Genomic DNA, 18017 nt, shown 5'->3' with positions numbered 1-18017 from the left:
CAGAAGGTTCACGAAGAAACTCCAGGGGGGATCCCAAAAGGATTTCCTGGAATGATTGCTGAAGGATCTCCTGGAGAGATCCCTGAAGGAACTCCTAGAGAGATCCCAAACGAAACAAAAGAGGAAATCCCAGATTGGATTTAAAGAGGAATTCCTGAAGGAACTCCAGAATGAATCGAGAAGGAATGGCACCTTAATCTCTGAAAAATCATCTATGACAATCTCTCAAGTATCTGTATAAATGATGGATCTCCAGGAGGCATCCCTGAATCCTCCTGGATGAATCTCTGAAGGAACTCATGGAGATATCTCTGAAGTGAAGTGATCTCTCATGGAATTTCGGGAGAAATCTTGGATTGGAATTTTAGAAAAATCCTTGAATGAATTGTAGGAGGAATCTTATAGGACTCTCCGCAGAAACTCCTGTAGGTATTCCTGAAGTATTATCTGGAATTTCCTTGACTGCCAGTGGAAGCATATTTGTCCCATGTGCATTTATGGTAATATTGGGATTTTGCAGCTTATGGACATGAATCATAGTGTTCTATCACATAGGGAAATTAATACAGGTAGTTTGCTCCGAAAATTGTTGCATAAATGCAACGCCGATCTATCACATTCTAAAAAGTCGTCTCATATAGGGTTTATACCACTTCAAATGAGGACGCAAATGATCCAGTTACATACCTTGGGGTGGCCAGCGCATACCGCACAATCTCAAAAGCCGCATTATGCGTGCTAGCGGGCATGATGCCCATAGCACTAGATGTGGCAGAGGACGAAGAGTGCTTCGAGCGACATGACAAGTTCAAGTCGGATATCTCTAGAACATCGTTTATGCTGAAGTGGCAGAGGGAATACGGTTCCTCTAGCAAGGGTAGGTGGACACACAGGCTCATACCGAGCGTGGCTTAATGGACGAGCATGCCCCAAGGTGAGGTGAACTTTCACCTGACACAATTTCTGTCAGGCCAGAGGTTCTATTGGTGGTATTATCCTCTTACCTCAGCTGATGAATGCCAGAACAGACTCTTGGTGTACAATGCACAAGATGCACCTTATAATTCTAGTTGAAATCACAATTGCAACAGTGCCCACGCAGCACTACCAGCTAAGCACACAACCTTTACCTGGGGTGGAAACATGAGTCTATTTTGAGGACCAGAACTATGTTGGATGCTCCTTCCGGATTACCGTCTCAACATTTTGCAATTCGATCGGAAATTTTTGTTGGTGTTGGAAAACTATACACAAATATTTTAAAATAATTTTATCTGCAACATAATTTCCGCAGAAATTAAAGCAGAAGGCAACTGCTGTACTGCAGTAAAAGACTATTTTTCTTCTATGGGCATACGTCATACCCAGCATCGAGGCCAAATTGAGCACAAGTCAACATCGCTCAACGAGAACATACATACCTACCTCAACGATCGTCTTTTCTTCTCGTGCCACAGCCAGAGGTGATGCAGGAACCTTCTTACATTGGGTTCCACTTGAACGATGACGAGGACCGGATTCGCGTGTCCTCATCGCTTTCGCTTGTTATATGCCGCACCATTCTGGTGAACAACGATGCGACGGTGAAAGATTTATCACAATCGCTGAACTTACTGAGGAATCAAGGTTCGGATCTACATTCTACTTTTATTTCCCGTTCATGCATAATCTCGGGAAGTCGATCGCAAAAACTACAACAAAAGCGTACGCAGCACACAGCCCCACGGGAACATCCACCATCAGAGAATATAGCTCAAGAGCGGGACGACGCTTTGCTCCACCACGAGTGTAGTCCTGGAAGAACTAAGCAAAGCATGATTACAAGTAAAATTGAACGTTTATAGCTTTAATAATAATTTTTGATATGGTGCCGCCCACAAATCAGGTGATGCTCGCAAACCAGATTAACTATCGTACAAAACAGTTATTTTAGTGTTACCATAATCCGGGGTAACATTTTTCAGAATTTTCAATCTTTCTTGAATAATTCTCTTGTTAAAGCAAACGTTACATGTTTTATATTTTTAAAACAAGCACTGACCCTCTGAGTATGTGTCAAGCTACTCGAAAAAGTATTATGAAACTTTAAAACATGTTTAAATAATCTTTTTAATCTAGTTTTTGATTTTGTTGATTTGGGCTAACATTGACCATGTCATTGATCAATATTCGTTGTGTTGAAAATACCCTTACTGACTAAAGTTGGGGCTCCGATTTCAAATATGTTGTCCAAATTCTTACAAGTTATGTACTTTTTTAGTTATTTTAGGAAAAAAATCGCCCAAACCGCGAACCTAAAGGTAGGCAATGACTTAAAGAATTGATAGCCTATATTTTATTGAAAAAGAGCATTTTCATACAAGTTTCGTTAATTAAATCTAACTCTAGGATATCATATTGAAGTAAAACGGTGATTTCTATCCTCATATAGTATTCATGCCAAGCATGAATGTTTGACAATGTATCTCATTGCGTTACGAAACACAGTCAAGGAAAAATCGTTTTATTTCAATGTTTATGAAATTCAACTTTGAAGAATTACATGTCATTTAATAGCTAAATAACATCAGATAACGATATACTTATGTATCGTAATATTACGATTATATATTTGATAGAAGAAATTGATTCAATGTAAAATGCTTGTTTGAACATTTCAGTAGGTCGGTCAAGTCGATCAAAGTTACCCCGCTGATCAATGATACCCCGTTTTACGGTAGCATTATAGCAAAGTTACTCCGATCCACACAACGTAATAAAAGGATGGTTTCCATATTTTTAGATTATTATTACGTTTGCCTAAGTTAGAAGTTCATTCCAAGGTTAGGTATCTTAAAGGAAATTTCGTGACAAACTAGTAGAAAACATTTGGATGGATTTATTTGCTGTGGATTTTTTTAATAATAAAAATTGTATTATACAACCATTTAATAAATATGTTCTCAACTGTTTAAATTTGCAAACAATTGCCCAAATTTACCCTTTCCCATTCATCCACAGTCAAGCGGAAAGACGTAACCCAGTCGAGTGGAGGAAATTCAAATGACGGCTCGAGGACGTGCCGGGTAAAAAAGTTCACTCGAGTATTCAATTTTCCGCCGCTCTGATGTGTCGTCTGCGGAAAATATAGAATTCCTGAGTTTTCCTTCCGAAGCCACGAACCGCGTACCGTGTACTTCTAGCTCGCCTCAGAGAAACAAACGTGGAAATGGTCTGATTTTTATCTGTTCGTTCATATTTTAGAATCTCTCACCGCCACACCGCACGCCTCGGCTTCGAGCTAAGGGGGAGGGAAGCACCAACCGAGATTGGCGTAATCTGCTTTAATTAAGTTTGTCTAAAGTTTGTCGTTACGAGTCGTCTTCCTGCTTCGACTCAATCCAACGCAGCGTGTGGTTCTGTTTTTCCAAGAATTTTCGCTAGATTTCTAGTTGGTGTTACTGACTATGGGAATGGCACATCCTGGCGAGTAGATATGCTTTTTAGCTAGCTGATTCCTTCCCACTCGGAGGTTATGGATACTGATTGTTCCTGGAAGTTGAAGTGTAGTTATGAACTGAAGAAAGTTGAGAAGTTCGCCGCCCAATTAGGATATTAATTGGCTTTTTATGTGCGTGTTTTTCTCGTTGATTGGACTGGAATTGATGCGAAGATGATATTGGAGTTTTTTCTTGTTTTCATACTCGATCCGATGAACCTTGGCGTACATAAAATTCATGAAGAAGTGAGAGTAACAAAAAGTACTGGAAAAGTTATTCTTGTAGGGAACTACGATTTTCAATCATTCTTTCAATGCAGCAGATGCTCGGTCAAACTGCACTGGTGACGTAGTAATGTTGGCATTCCGATCGAAATCCTAAGGATAAATATCTAGCAATTATGATGAAATATTAACAATTTCGAATGAAACGGTGGTGCCGATTTAGTTCTAGCTATTTCGATGGATACAAGTAAACTCTGGATGAAGCCTGTAATCTAAAGAACTCTTTCAAGGATAACGATTTCTTTCATAGATTTGTTTAGGCTTCCGAATATACTCTGAGTATTAATCCAGTAATTAAATTTAACATGTTATCATGAATATCTAGCAATTTTAGCGCAATTTCTTTTTAAAACTGGCATCGTCACTGTACATTAATTACCACCCTTCACTACGCTATTGATACACACAACTGCGACCTTCTGCCTTCGGACAGCTTAATCCAATCGAACGCCAACACTTCAAAGCAACGTACGAATTCATTTACGTAACAGCTTTCCCACGACCCCGCAATAACAAATCACTTCTGGCCATCGTCATCGTGCCGGAGAAATCCACCTCTAAGCAGGAAATTAATGATCTCCTCATATTTTCACTTTCATGTTCGCCACCACCACCACTTCCTTGATATACCTAATTGGCCGCTTGCTGGACGGACGGGACGCATTGGACTAGGTGGGTAGAGTACGGAGCCGTTAATCACATCGCTACCACCGCATATAAGCTTCTTCGCCGCGTTCTCTCTCTCTCTCTCGCTCTCTGAAAAGGGAATGCTATTTACGTACTCACCCAAGAAGGATCCTCCACGCGGATGATGGTTGTCGTACTTGGCGAGGGGAAAAACGGAACGAGGAGCATGTGGCTAGATTAATAGTCACCTACCTGGGATCTGATATCAATTTCCTGTCGGAAGGTGTGCGAGGGAGAATGGGATATCCGTGCACCGGTATAATCCATAGAGGATTGGGGACGAATCCGGAATGCCAGATTTTGGGGGTGAAAAAAAAGAAAATTTTTGTGGATCTTACATCGCGGACTCCACTAGTAAAATTTTGCAGAATTGAATGATACTCACTTGTCATTTGCTTATGATTTTGAGATCGGCTCACAACAGCGTCTGATCCCCATGTTAGGGGCGGCTGATCAACGTCCGAGTGCCAGGGAAGGACTCAAAGCTCAAAATCAGCAACAGAATAATATGAACCGAGACCAACGGCAACGACCCCAGCGAACAAAAAAGGACTTGCGATTAGAAACTCGGTACGTGGGACTGCCAATCTCTCAACTTCATTGGGAGCATTCACATACTCGCCGATCTACTGAAGGACCACGGGTTCGGCATCGTAGCGCTGCAGGAGGTATGTTGGACAGGATCCATGGTGCGAACTTTAAAGGTAATCATACCATCTTCCAGAGCAGAGGCAAGACACGCGAGCTGGGAATAGCTTTCATCGTGATGGGTGATATGCAAAAGCGCGTGATCGGTTGGTGTCCAATCGACGAAAGAATGTGCTGGTTTAGGATCAAAGGCCGATTCTTCAACTTCAGCATAATAAACTTGCACAGCCCACACTCCGGAAGCATTGTAGATGACACAAGGACGTATTTTACGTCAAACGCAAACGCTCAGGTAGGCCAGGAGGAGGAATTCAGACCTACGATTGGAAAGTATAGCGCCCACCAGCAGACGAACGATAACGGTCTACGACTCATTGATTTCGCCGCCTCCAAAAAACATGGTGATACGTAGCACCTTTTCCCAAAACAGCCTCACTTATCGTTACACCTGGAGAACACCACAGCAGACGGACTCCCAAATCGACCACGTTCTGATTGACGGACGGCACTTCTCCGACACTATCGACGTCAGGACCTATCGTGGCGCCAACATCGACTCCGATCACTATCTGGTGATGTTCAAACTACGCCCAAAACTCTCCGTCATCATCAATGTACGGTACCGGCGACAATCCGTCGATTCCGTTCCACGTCGATTCCCGTGGCGGTCGCCGGTACCGTACATTGTTGATGACGGAGAGTTTTGGGCGCAGTTTGACCATCACCAGATAGTGGTTTTGAAGAAGAAGAACGCAGCACGGGCGTTAAAGCTGCAGCAAGCGACCCGACAGAACGTGGAACATTACAAACAGATGCGGAAACAGCAGACCCACCTCTTTCGGGAGAAAAAGCGCCGCCTGGAAGAAGCGGAGTGTGAAGAAATGGAACTGCTGTGCCGTTCCCAAGAAACACGGAAGTTCTACCAGAAGCTCAACACTTCCCGCAACGGCTTCGTGCCGCGAGTCGAAATGTGCAGGGATAAGGACGGAGGCCTTTTGATGGACGGGCGTGAGGTGATCGAAAGGTGGAAACAGCACTTCGATCAGCACCTGAATGGTGTGGAGAACGTTGGCACTGGGGACCACGGCAACGGAAGAAACGACGGAAATGAACCAACTCCCACGCTGAGGGAAGTTGAGGATGACATTTGTCAGCTCGAAACTAACAAAGCAGCTGGTAAGGATGGTATCGCAGCTGAACTCATTAAGATGGGCCCAGAAAAATTGGCAACCTGCTGATAGTCAGGATCTGGGAATCCAAACAGCTACTGGAGGATTGGAAGAAAGGGGTAATCTGCTCCATTCACAAGAAAGGTGACCATTTGGAATGTGAGAACTTCAGAGCGATCACTCATTTGAATGCTGCCTACAAAGTTCTATTCCAGATCATCTTCCATCGTACAGGGTGCGTGCAATATTTTTGCAGTAAATCATATCGTAATCATAAACACGTTTTAAAAATAATTCGACAATAGATCTATACTAAATGATTTTTTCGCGAACAATTGTGATTATTTCAATGGTTTAGGAAGAAAAAAGTGGTCCTAATATCGATAACTTTTTTTGAACGATCCTGAGAACCGCTGCAAGTCCGTTTTAGTGTTGTTCTCTATATTTTGGTCAACAATTGTGTTATTTTAGGTAAAACTAGAATATTTTTTTTGTATGAGGAGCTCCAATCGTATCATCGTTCAAAAAATATCCCATAAATTTGAAAAAGAGGTTTCTAGAAGACGAAAATGCGAACAACTTGAGTATAAATATATGGAGCAGCTGCATACTATCTGCATTTTCTCAGCTGTCAAGAACGCTATGAAGCTGATTTTTCCATTATAATTGGGAGATTCCATAGGCTTGTTACCTACAAAAAACTATATCGCTGGAAAGGAAGATAGCGGAGAAATAACTGGAAGAAGTCGGAAATTCTAATTTGAGCAATGTTATTCTACTAGGGCTGCTCAAACATTTATGTGAAAATTTTAAACTAAAATATCCTAAGTCTGACCACCTCAATTTTCTGTTTTAGACTCCCATAAGCTACAGCACAAATTTGAGCTGAATTGATAAGGTCTTAGGTATCGCTCGACTAGTCTGAAGTTTATATGGTAAAACTGGTACATATATGTGCAGGAATGACATAGTTTTCTGCCACTAGATGGCACTGAAAGCGTTCAATAACCCTTATTTTTAGTATTATTATAGGGAATTCTATGCGGAACATCTTTGTTGAAGACCGCTAAGTGATCCGATGCTTGCTAAAAAAAAGTTGTACCCTAGACTTAGTGTATCGAAAAAACAACCAGTTTTTATTGATGCTCTTCGATAATGTGTTAAAATCACCACGTCAAAATTATTTAAATTATAATGCTTCAAATCTGTATCATTACGTCTCGTGTATCATTATCGGGCTTTTACACATTACATTTTACTGATTTCGTCTTATTTACACAACAAATAGTAGAACCCGAAATGTTATTGGGCGCGCTAGTGTAAAACATAGGATCTGAAAATATTTTCTCATACCACCACGTTTTTGATTATTAATGGTTTTATATTTTTCACAGTTCACTAGAAATATGGTGCATTTGATGATGTGAGATTTATATTTTTATTGCAACCCTTTGATGAAATATTCCTGTTTGAAGGTTAGTGCAAAATTACGCACCCTGTATATCACCTAAAACGAATAAGTTCGTGGAAAGTTCTCAAGATCTTCACCGTACGGCATATCTTCCAGAAATTCCGTGAATACCAGATCCCAACGCATCACCTGTTCATCGACTTCAAAGCGGCATACGACAGAATCAACCCCGCAGAGATATGGAGAATCATGGACGAAAACGGCTTTCCTGGGAAGCTGACTAGACTGATTAAAGCAACGATGGACGGTGTGCAAAACTGCGTAAGGGTTTCGGGTGAACTATGCAGTTCATTCGAATCTGGTCGAAGACTGCGATAAATTGATGTACTCTCATGCCTACTCTTCAACATCGCTCTGGAAGGTGTGATGCGACGAGCCGGGCTCAACAGCCGGGGAACGATTTTCACAAAATCCGGTCATTTTGTGTGCGTTGCGGACGACATGAACATTGTTGCCAGAACATTTGGAACGGTGGCAGAGCTGTACACCCGCCTGAAACGCGAAGCAGCAAAGGTCGGGCTGGTGATGAATGCCTCAAAAACAAAGTACATGCTAGAAGGCGGAACCAAACACGACCGGATCCATCAGGGTAGTAATGTTACGATAGACGGGGATACTTTCGAGGTGGTGAAGAAATTCGTCTTGCTCGGATCCTTACTGACGGTTGAAAACAACGTGAGTCTTGAAACTCGGAGGCGCATCATCAGTGGAAGTCGGGCCTACTACGGGCTCCAGAAGAAACTGCGGTCGAAAAAGATTCACCCCCGCACCAAATGTACCATGTACAAGACGATAATAAGACCGGTGGTCCTCTACGGACACGAGACATGGACCATCCTCGAGGAGGACCTACAAGCACTCGGAGTTTTCGAGCGACGCGTGCTTAGGACGATCTTTGGCGGTGTGCATGAGAACGGTGTGTGGTGAAGAAGGATGAACCACGAACTCGCAAGGCTCGCAGGGCAGGGCATATTGCAAGAATGTCGGACAACAACCCTGCAAAGTTGGTGTTCGCAACCGATTCGGTTAACACAAGAAGGCGTGGAGCGCAGAGAGCACAATGGGCGGATTATGTGGAGCTTGACTTGGCGAGCATCAGGCGTGACCGAGGATGGATAACGGCAGCCACGAACCGAACCGTCTATTATGAAGAATTATTGTTGATTCACTTTTATCTTGAATGTGATGTTATACTAAATAAATGAATGAAATATATAATTCTATATAATTATTTGATGGATAAATTATAACTACGAAAGCTTTTCGGTTTACCTTCTGTATGGGATGGCAGTGGACTATACTGCGCTGGGTACGTTGTGGTGCTCGCGTTCCGCTCAGAAACCGAGCCGGGTGAGAGCAGGAACCCTCACGTTCCTTCCCGGGATGATGGCCGGACGTTGGCCTGGCTTCGCCTCATGAAGCCTTGGTGGTTGAGCAGGACTAGCCTCTGCTAGCAGCAACCTGACAACTCAGTACCCTTGAGAAAGGCTGTGGAGGAAAACAATTTCCGAACAACTCCAGGAAAAATATTTCTGAACAACTCTTGGTGGAATCGGGGAAGTTTCGGAAGCGCGATGACTAGATGCAAACACAGGAGATTTTACTTAAACTACTCTGTATTCATCTTCTCTTCACTTATCTTATAACAAATTGATGTTCATTCTTCGGAGGCTCGCGTAAAAATGATGATGCTGCCGGGATGCGCACTATATTTATAGCCCCGCACGAGAAGGTGGAGCCACGCGCCGATCACGCTCCGATCGACGACGTTCGTTGCTGTCGACGGGCTCATGCGGTTCGCACGTGGAACCCAATCGTTCTCCTTCGCTTCGGCTTCGCTCTCGCTGCTGTGTGCTTGTCTCGACGACGGGTGAAAGAATACTGACGCTGATCGCTATTTTGCAGTTGGTTTTATTGTCATCGCTTTGCTGTTCAGCACTCGCTTCGTCGTCGTCGTTCGTTTGTCGTTGGTTGGATGGGCGGAGCTCTCGTGGTGCAAACTGTCGCCGCCACTGTTAGACGCTTTTTCAGTTTGGCTGCTATCGAACTGAACACCTTCTTTAACGTTCGTTCTTTGCCTTCTTTAACGACCGTACAGAACCAACCGAACAATCGGCGTTTTATACAGAGTGATGACAATTTTGGCATCTTCTTTTTGGAGTTCCAACTGCACAGTAAGTATCAAGAACTGATACCGCGTACACAGCGATTTGATATTCCCGTAAGTAAGGTTGGGGCCAGCACACAGAAGGACGTGCCGACAGTGGGCCTTCATCTGCCCTGACTTTTCCGGACACCGCTTTTTAACCGCAGGCTCGGATCCAACCCAGCAGATCGACGCCACGGCAGCAACGTTACCATGGCCACTTAACCTTCCGTTAATCGCGCTGTTGTACTTTGTACAACACATGAGAATTATCGACTATTACTTTGAAACCATCTTTTCTATCGATGTCAAACCCAAATGTATTCTACAGGAATCTTATTTGGAATATTATAAGACCTTTTTTGAAAACAGTATAACTTCTTATAATGCGGAAAATTGAAAATCGCAATATGAAGAACGTACTATATTTAAGATAAGATAGACAGTTGAATGTGAATTAGTGTATTTCAAAATCTAAATGATCTAGAAATATGGTGTCTTCGGCAAAGTTACTTGGCATATCAAGGGCTTTCGCGAGGTGATCTGAGAAATTAAAATTTCAACCGATAGGCGGCGCTAGTGAGCATGTGATTTTTCTATCCCATATAACTCAGGATCCTGAGTACTTAGAAAGATGGTGTCTTCGGCAAAGTTGTTTGGTTGGTTAAACACTACTTGATGGAGAGCCGTTTGGTTTGAAACTCCACATCTAGGTGGCGCTAGTGGGCATTGAAATTTTATAACCCATACATCTCAGGACCCTGATTACTGTCTTCTGCAAAATTGTTTAGTAGATCAAACACTAACTGATGAAGACAAGTATGATGTGGAATTCCACATCCAGGTGGCGCAAGTGAGTACTCAAATATTATAACTCATATATCTCGAGATCCTGATTACTTAGAAAGATAATGTCTTCAGCAAAGTTGTTTAGTAGATCGAACACTAACTGATCGAACTCTACATCTAGGTGGCGCTAGTGGGTATTCAAATTTTATAACTCATGTGTCTCAGGACCCTGATTACTTAGAAAGATGGTGTCTGCTGAAAAGTTGTTTAGTAGATCAAACACTAACTGATGTAGACAAATATGACGTGCAATTTCACATCCAGGTGACACTAGTGAGCATTCCCATTTTGTATCTCATATATCTCAAGATCCTGATTACTTAGAAAGATGATGTCTTCGACATTGTTGTCTGGTGGATAAAGGATGGATGTACTTATCCCGTGCCATTGACAACCTTAAGATAGAGTATATTGAAATACGACGGTCAGATATTAAATATTTTACTAAGCGCTTTAACTTCATGTAAAATTAATCAATCAAGTGCAAATTTAAACAAATTATAATCAACTAGTTGTGTAATTTTCAAATTTTGAATACATCCGGAAGTATAAAAATTTACAGCTCGTTGATTTTTTTTCTAGATGAATAATAACACGTTCATGTTTTGCAAATTTACAACTAGCGTCTTCTGGTGGCAGAAGCACGAATCAACTGAAAGCCCTTGATCTACCAACCAACCTTGCCAAAGATATCAACTTCCCAGGTAATCAGACTCGGAGATATATAAGATATATAATTTGCAAACTCATTAGCACCACTTACTGGCGAAATAATGATTTCAACGACCCATCAACCAAATGCACTTAACCTATTTTACAACTTTGCCGAAACCATCATATCTCTTCTAGTAACCAGGATCCTGAGAACTATTGCATATACATTTTTTATGTTCACTAGCGTCATCTAGTGGTGAAATTACGATTCAAACGGACAACTATCTGTAAGTTTTCGATCTTTTAGAAGGTCGGCACGACAGGTAACTTTTCCTCCATTTGGTCTTTGATCTACCAAACAACTTTGCCGAAGACACCATCTTTCTGAGTAAAGTGGAGCTTTGTGGCCGTTCGGTTAGCGTTACCAAGCGTGTAACCGCACCATGCTATCCACTGGTGCATGTAATGTATGTCGTGGTCCATGGTCTAGTGTTAAGTTCTATTCAGTCTGTACAGCCTCTGGCTGAAGACGGTGTCCCGTGCCTTTTTAATCGGGATCCTGAGCTACATGAGATTAAAAATTTACATGCCCACTAGCGCAACTGTCACTCATCTATAAGTCCTTGATATACCAAACATCTTTGCCGAAGACACTATCTTTGTAAGTAATAAGGGTCCAGAGATACATAATATATAATATTTACGTTGTCACTAGCGCCGCCAAGTGATGAAATTTCAAATTAAACTGTGAATCACAACTTTGTCGAAGACACCATCTTTCTAAGTTATCAGGTTCCCGAGATACATAGGATTTAAAGTTTATTTGCTCACTAGCGCCGCCTAGTGGTGGAATTTCTAATTAAACGGCCAATAATCTGTAAGCCGTTTACCTACCAAACAACTTTGCCGAAGACATCATTTTTCTAAGACATCAGGATCCTGAGATATAAGATTTAACATGAAATTGCTCACTAGCGCCGCCTAGTGGTGAAATTTCAAATTAAACTGCGAATCATCCGTAAGTCCTTGACCTACCAAACAACTTTGTCAAAGACACCATCTTTCTAAGTAATCAGGATCCCAAGATACATAGAATATAAAGTTTATTTGCTCACTAGCGCCGCCTAGTGGTGGAATTTTCAATTGAACGGCCAATAATCTGTAAGCCGTTGACTTACCAAGCAACTTTGCCGAAGACACCATCTTTCTAAGGCATCGGGATCCTGAGATATAAGATATAACATGATATTGCTTACTAGCGCCGCCTAGTGGACGTATTACGAATCAACTTTGTCAGCATCAAGTAGCCCATGAAATTTACAACAACTTTGCCAAAGGCAGTCCTCCTCTAAACAATCAGGATCCTTGGATATTTCAGAATGTATGGTGTTGTACAAAGTACAACGCGCGACTGCTCGCGTTACAAAAATTGGCGCGAGTACTGAAAGGTTAATCTCTATAATGATCGATCTCAACCGCAGGGCACCGGTATGACCTACGTAGCCGACTCTGAACCCTTGGACCATCTCTTGTATAGCATCTAAACTAGCCATTCTCCGAGTCCACGCGCCATATCGATGTGGTTGATAGCCGTTTCAACGGAACTCATCCCTACACATCCTCTGGGCAAGTTTGTCCGGAGTTGTGTCCTCCCCGCATGTGGCAACCGAAAACACGGACACACGAACGAAACCTGTCCGGCCGTTTTCTCTAAACCAGCACAAGTCGGACATTCGGGTGAACCCGCACGACAGACACGATGTAGATGTAGAAATGTGAATGTGGAAGACAATCAGTTGCCGACGCTTACGTCGCAAGTGTCGCTTCTGCAGAAGCTTTGTAGTTTCAACTACGAAGAAGGTGCGGACATGAATCGTATAACGGGCTGGTGACGGCCTTGGAGGGCCGTTCGGATGCCGACCAGACGCTGGAGATTGTTAAGCAGCGCTGCAGCGGCTGATAAACGAGTACCACGTGTTGGCGTGTCCGAAGGGCGCCAGGGAAAAGAAAAAGAAGTGGTTTGCAAACTGGTAAGGAGGGTACTGAAAGTGTACTTCGTGGACAACCCGGGAGCTTCTTGACAGCTGCCGAACAACGTCAGCGTACCTAAAAATTTTGGTCCGGGTGGTACTGTCAGATTCAAAGCGGCAAGCGCTACTTTTGGAAAGGACGAAAACCGACAGTAACAAACCTCACAAAAAATATTAAAACATTGAACAGAAACCTTAATCTGTTGTTTCCGCTTTTTTTGTGGTAGATAAATGCAAATTAAGTGCGGCATGCTGAATTTTGTTTACTAGAAGCGAAAATTATACCTATAAAACGGGTAAAGGCAAAACAGTCGGCTTTCATAAAATTGATAAGAAACTCATGTTTTCTTCTAGTGCGGCTATTAAGCACCAGCAAGTAATAAATTAGGTTACTTATGCTAACATTTTACAGCTACTGATCTGGTGGCAAAGCCAAAATAGAAGTTAAAAATAATCATTTGTTGATGTTTTTTTTCGAGTTTGATCTTCGGTTTGGTCTAGCATGCGCAGTCACCAATTAATATGGAAGGTCGTATAAACATGTGCCTTTATTACATTTCTTGCAACAAATAAAAAAGAAAAATCAAATTAATTTAATTTAATGCGCTACTGTTGAATACGTCCTTTTGATACGAAACGCTAGCCTCTTGTTGGCTTCCACTCACTACGAAACAAAAAGATGCTTTCACATGGACAAAAATGGTTGCGTCAGTGAAGGATGGACCCGTTGTTTACAAACAGTAGCGACATCTGCGATTTGCAAGTAGGTACGCGAAACTGAGCTTATCTGTCAAGTTACGGGGGGGTTGTTCGTGGAGTCCAGGTGCCAGGGTGGTAATTCCTGCGGAATAGTAGAAGCCATCGCGGACTTTAACACTGAGGATAGCTGGAAGAGTGGAGAGCGGCAACCACTGGACGAAAACAGCTGAGCATCGTTTTGAGAAGGAGTTGCAAAAAGAAACATTTTATGACTATTTTGACGAGGGACTCTGATACTAAGTGGAACTTTGTGACCCTTTGTGATTGTTATACTTGACGAAGTAGGAGTGTTTAGTTTGAGATGATGAACTTGGTGTAGGCTATGTTGTCCAATGCGAACCTTTGAAAGCTTTTTGAAACTGTAACCTTTGTGGATCTTTGTGTACTTTGTGATGACCAATATCGAGGAGCAGTGTTGGAATATTTGGGCCAGCCTTTTATATGTTGCACAATGTTCATCATCAATGCCCTGCGCCGATCGCCACGCCTAGCACACGCACGCTATCCGAAACTCTTCCGGTAGTTTTCGATGCCCCTGGGGAGTAATCCTTTGTGGACAGTGTTAACCAGTGTAATATTCAAGATGACCATTGACCAGTGTCCGTGCCTAGACTTTCTGTAGCTGAATGATTGTGATGCCCACTTGTACTTCCACCAATAGCAAGCTTGTCCGCGCCAGTGATCTTGTACAAGTTTATAACGAGTCGCTTCCGAGATAAGAGCCTTCACCTTGACACCCTCACCTAGGACCTCTTGATATGCGTTTTTTGGCAAGCATAATGTCCATGCTTGTTCACGGGGATGGGATCAAAAACCAAGGTTTCACCTCACGGTATATAAGACAAGAAAAGGTTTCACGTCAAGGTATATCGACGAGCAGCTCCATCGTCGATGTCATAAAAATCCGATAACGAAAAAAAATCGGAGCGTAAGTAGAAGATTTGGCCACACAATACGCAGGGGTGGAAACGAAAGCTAATGTGAGATTGGAACTCTGCAGGAAATTGTAGCAGAGGCAGGCCAAATGATCGATGCCAAATAAAATCGAGAGATATTCAAGCTGGCCAGGTAGTAGGTAGTAGGTAGGTAGTAGTAACGTGGGTAGAACCGTGTTATAGAATTGATGACAGCAAGTACTTTCTAATGATGGCAATAGCTATCAGAAGTTTTGTCTTAAGACTAGGCCCGGATTAAGGATTGTTGGGGCCTGAGGCCAGAACGAATGAGCTGAAGACATTAGTTGATCTTGTTGAATGTCTAAAAACTATGTAGTCATATACAGGGGATAGACAAAATGATCGGGACAGGTAAAATCTTTAATTCCCAAAAAAATGTTCAACTAGTTGTAACTTTTCGAAAAGTGCATCAAATATTCTCAAATTTTTGCTGTAAGTTGATCACCTAGTTGTGTACCTAGTTCTGCACGAAGTCATAATGAGTCTAGAAAAAGGTATAATTAGCCGATAGCCAACTTTGAGCTGTTATGCAATGAAATTTTGAACATTTATGACTTATGTAATGAGCTATGAAAAACTATTGACTTAACTTAAAATTCTTCACATGGAAGAAAATTATAACGATTAGATTACTTTTCTAATAAAACATCAAATTATTCAAAACTTCATCATCGTTTCAAAATTCAAGATGCTTATTAAAGTTCACATAAATATGTTTTGAAGGGAAGTAACAAATTTGTCGGCAATAAATTTGAAAAGTAATAGGATGCATATTAAAAATAGACCAATTTACTAAAAAGTTATACAATAAATGAAATTGCTATAACTTTTTCTCTTGTTAAATATTTCAAGTTAAGTCAAACATTTTCTACAGCTCATTATATAAGTCATAGATGGTCAAAATTTCATTGCATTCGGTTTATTGAATCCGAAGATATAACAGGTCAAATTTGGCTATCGGATAATTAAAGCTTTTTCTAGAATCTTTATAACTTCGTACAGAGCAGCCCGATCTTTTTCAAATTTTGACTACTGATACAAAAGTAGTTGATCAACTTACAGTGATAATTTGAGAATATTTGATGTACTTTTCGAAAAGTTACAGCTAGTTGAACATTTTTTGGAATGGGAAAATTTTAACTGTTCTGATCATTTTGTCTATCCCCTGTATGACAAAACATCATCAATCCCACATTTCTGCTTTAAATCTTGTACCACTGCTGTTCAAAATCGGGTCAAGCTTGCAATAGTCACCAACCTGACGGAGCTATCCCTCGGTTGAAGCCTCGCTGAATCAATCGAAGGAGCCCCCCAACCATATGAGTGGGATTATTCGAAATATACACAACTTGTTTCCCTCTACCTACATGCACTGCGCTGTGCCCACCACCCATTCCGGTTAGAGGTTCTGGCTGCCACGATGTTTGCTTGGTTCCATCGTATGCGTGGAAGGTAAACATCGCGCTTTCCTTCCGTATGGCGTAGGTTTAATGGCAACCATCGGAACCAACTGCCGAGAAGTAAGCACGCCGCCGGTTCTTGATCTTTATATGTGGCGACTCATGAGCCACTGGCGAGACGAGGGTGCGTGTAGGGGGATACAAGCCGTAACGAAAACAAGCTGTTTGCGAAGGAACACCAACGAAAAAAAAAACAACAACAACCATAAGCAAGCAAACGAAGCAAAAATGTCACTGGAGGAGAATATTCTGACGAGCGAGTGAAGAGAAAATTGAGCTTATCGAGGAGGAACGAACGAAAAACTGGTTGATGTACCTACTCTCTCTGGGTGGTGGGAAAAGTTGTAGCACAATTGAATTTCGGAATTGTCTTCAAGATAGGGTGCTGCGTTGGTTGTAATGAAAATATCGAATTGATTTCGAAGAAATGTTGTTTTCCAATGTTGAGTTCCTGGAGCAGAAACTGGCTGAAGAGGGAGACGATTCAATTTGTTCGATCAATTCGTTTTGGGATGCATCAGTAGATTTAGTTTTTGAATTCATGGTAAATTTGTTGTATCTGTACTTAGAATTTTCATGCAGTAAGGCAGAAGCTATGTGCATATATAATCCTTTCTTTTATTAAATTACAAAAATAGAAACCAAGTACCATACATCTTACATTGCTCAAGTGTGCACCAAGATGTACTTCCATGTTGAGCATCAGGTGGAATAAGCATGAAGCAATAAAGCGTTTTGCACCATTCTACCCAGGGAAAGGAAAACAACTCAAGTCAACATCAAAGTGTTGGTCCGACAGCTTTGGCGAGAGGATTAATGTCAATAATCTGCTCTTTGATTGACAGGAATATTAGGTTGCACGATTGGACACCGGGCCCCACGTCGAACGTTATCGAGGAGAATGACTTATGGTTTTTCGGTAGATTTGCTTGGGGGATTTGATGAAAGCTCGACTGTGCAGATGTTATTCCCATTAATGATACTTGATAAGAAATAGTAGAATTTGGTGAAAATAAACAGGTCGTATGAATGTTAAGTCATTCTCTTTGATTAATAACTCGGCCGGCACATCATTTCGGATGTTTATAATGTTCTAGATACTAGTCCTAGTCGTCCTTCACCGACATGCACCGGGAGATTGTCTGAACAGTGCACGTATTTCTCGAAAATATCGAAAGGGAAAATCTATGAAGAGAAATCGCCCATATGATGCTAAGCGCGAGAAATATTTTTGCTGAGCTCTTTCTCGTGTTCCCGATAAGATAGAAAGCTAAAGTCTTCGGTGTAGCAATAATTGACTTCCTAAAGAGAGGTTATGTTTTGTGAAATCCGATCTCGCATTTTAGTGATTGAGTCATTCTAGATATTCTTTTTTGTGAACACCGGGTAGAAAAGGGCCCATATAGCCGAGGCGGTAAACGCACG

The 18017-nt window shown here is 41.8% G+C and overlaps 1 protein-coding gene across 1 annotated transcript in view; it reads left to right on the top strand.

Annotated features, from left to right (window-relative positions):
- The window catches only part of LOC109400030 (uncharacterized), a 1200131-nt gene that overhangs the window by 105213 nt on the left and 1076901 nt on the right, over nt 1-18017 (top strand). The gene's annotated exons all lie outside the window — the stretch shown is intronic.

The sequence above is a fragment of the Aedes albopictus genome, chromosome 1, assembly GCF_035046485.1.
Source record: "Aedes albopictus strain Foshan chromosome 1, AalbF5, whole genome shotgun sequence".
Taxonomy (NCBI): Eukaryota; Metazoa; Arthropoda; class Insecta; order Diptera; family Culicidae; genus Aedes; species Aedes albopictus.
The sequence above is the reverse complement of the archived record's forward strand: the minus strand, read 5'-3'. Positions and strand labels throughout refer to the sequence as shown.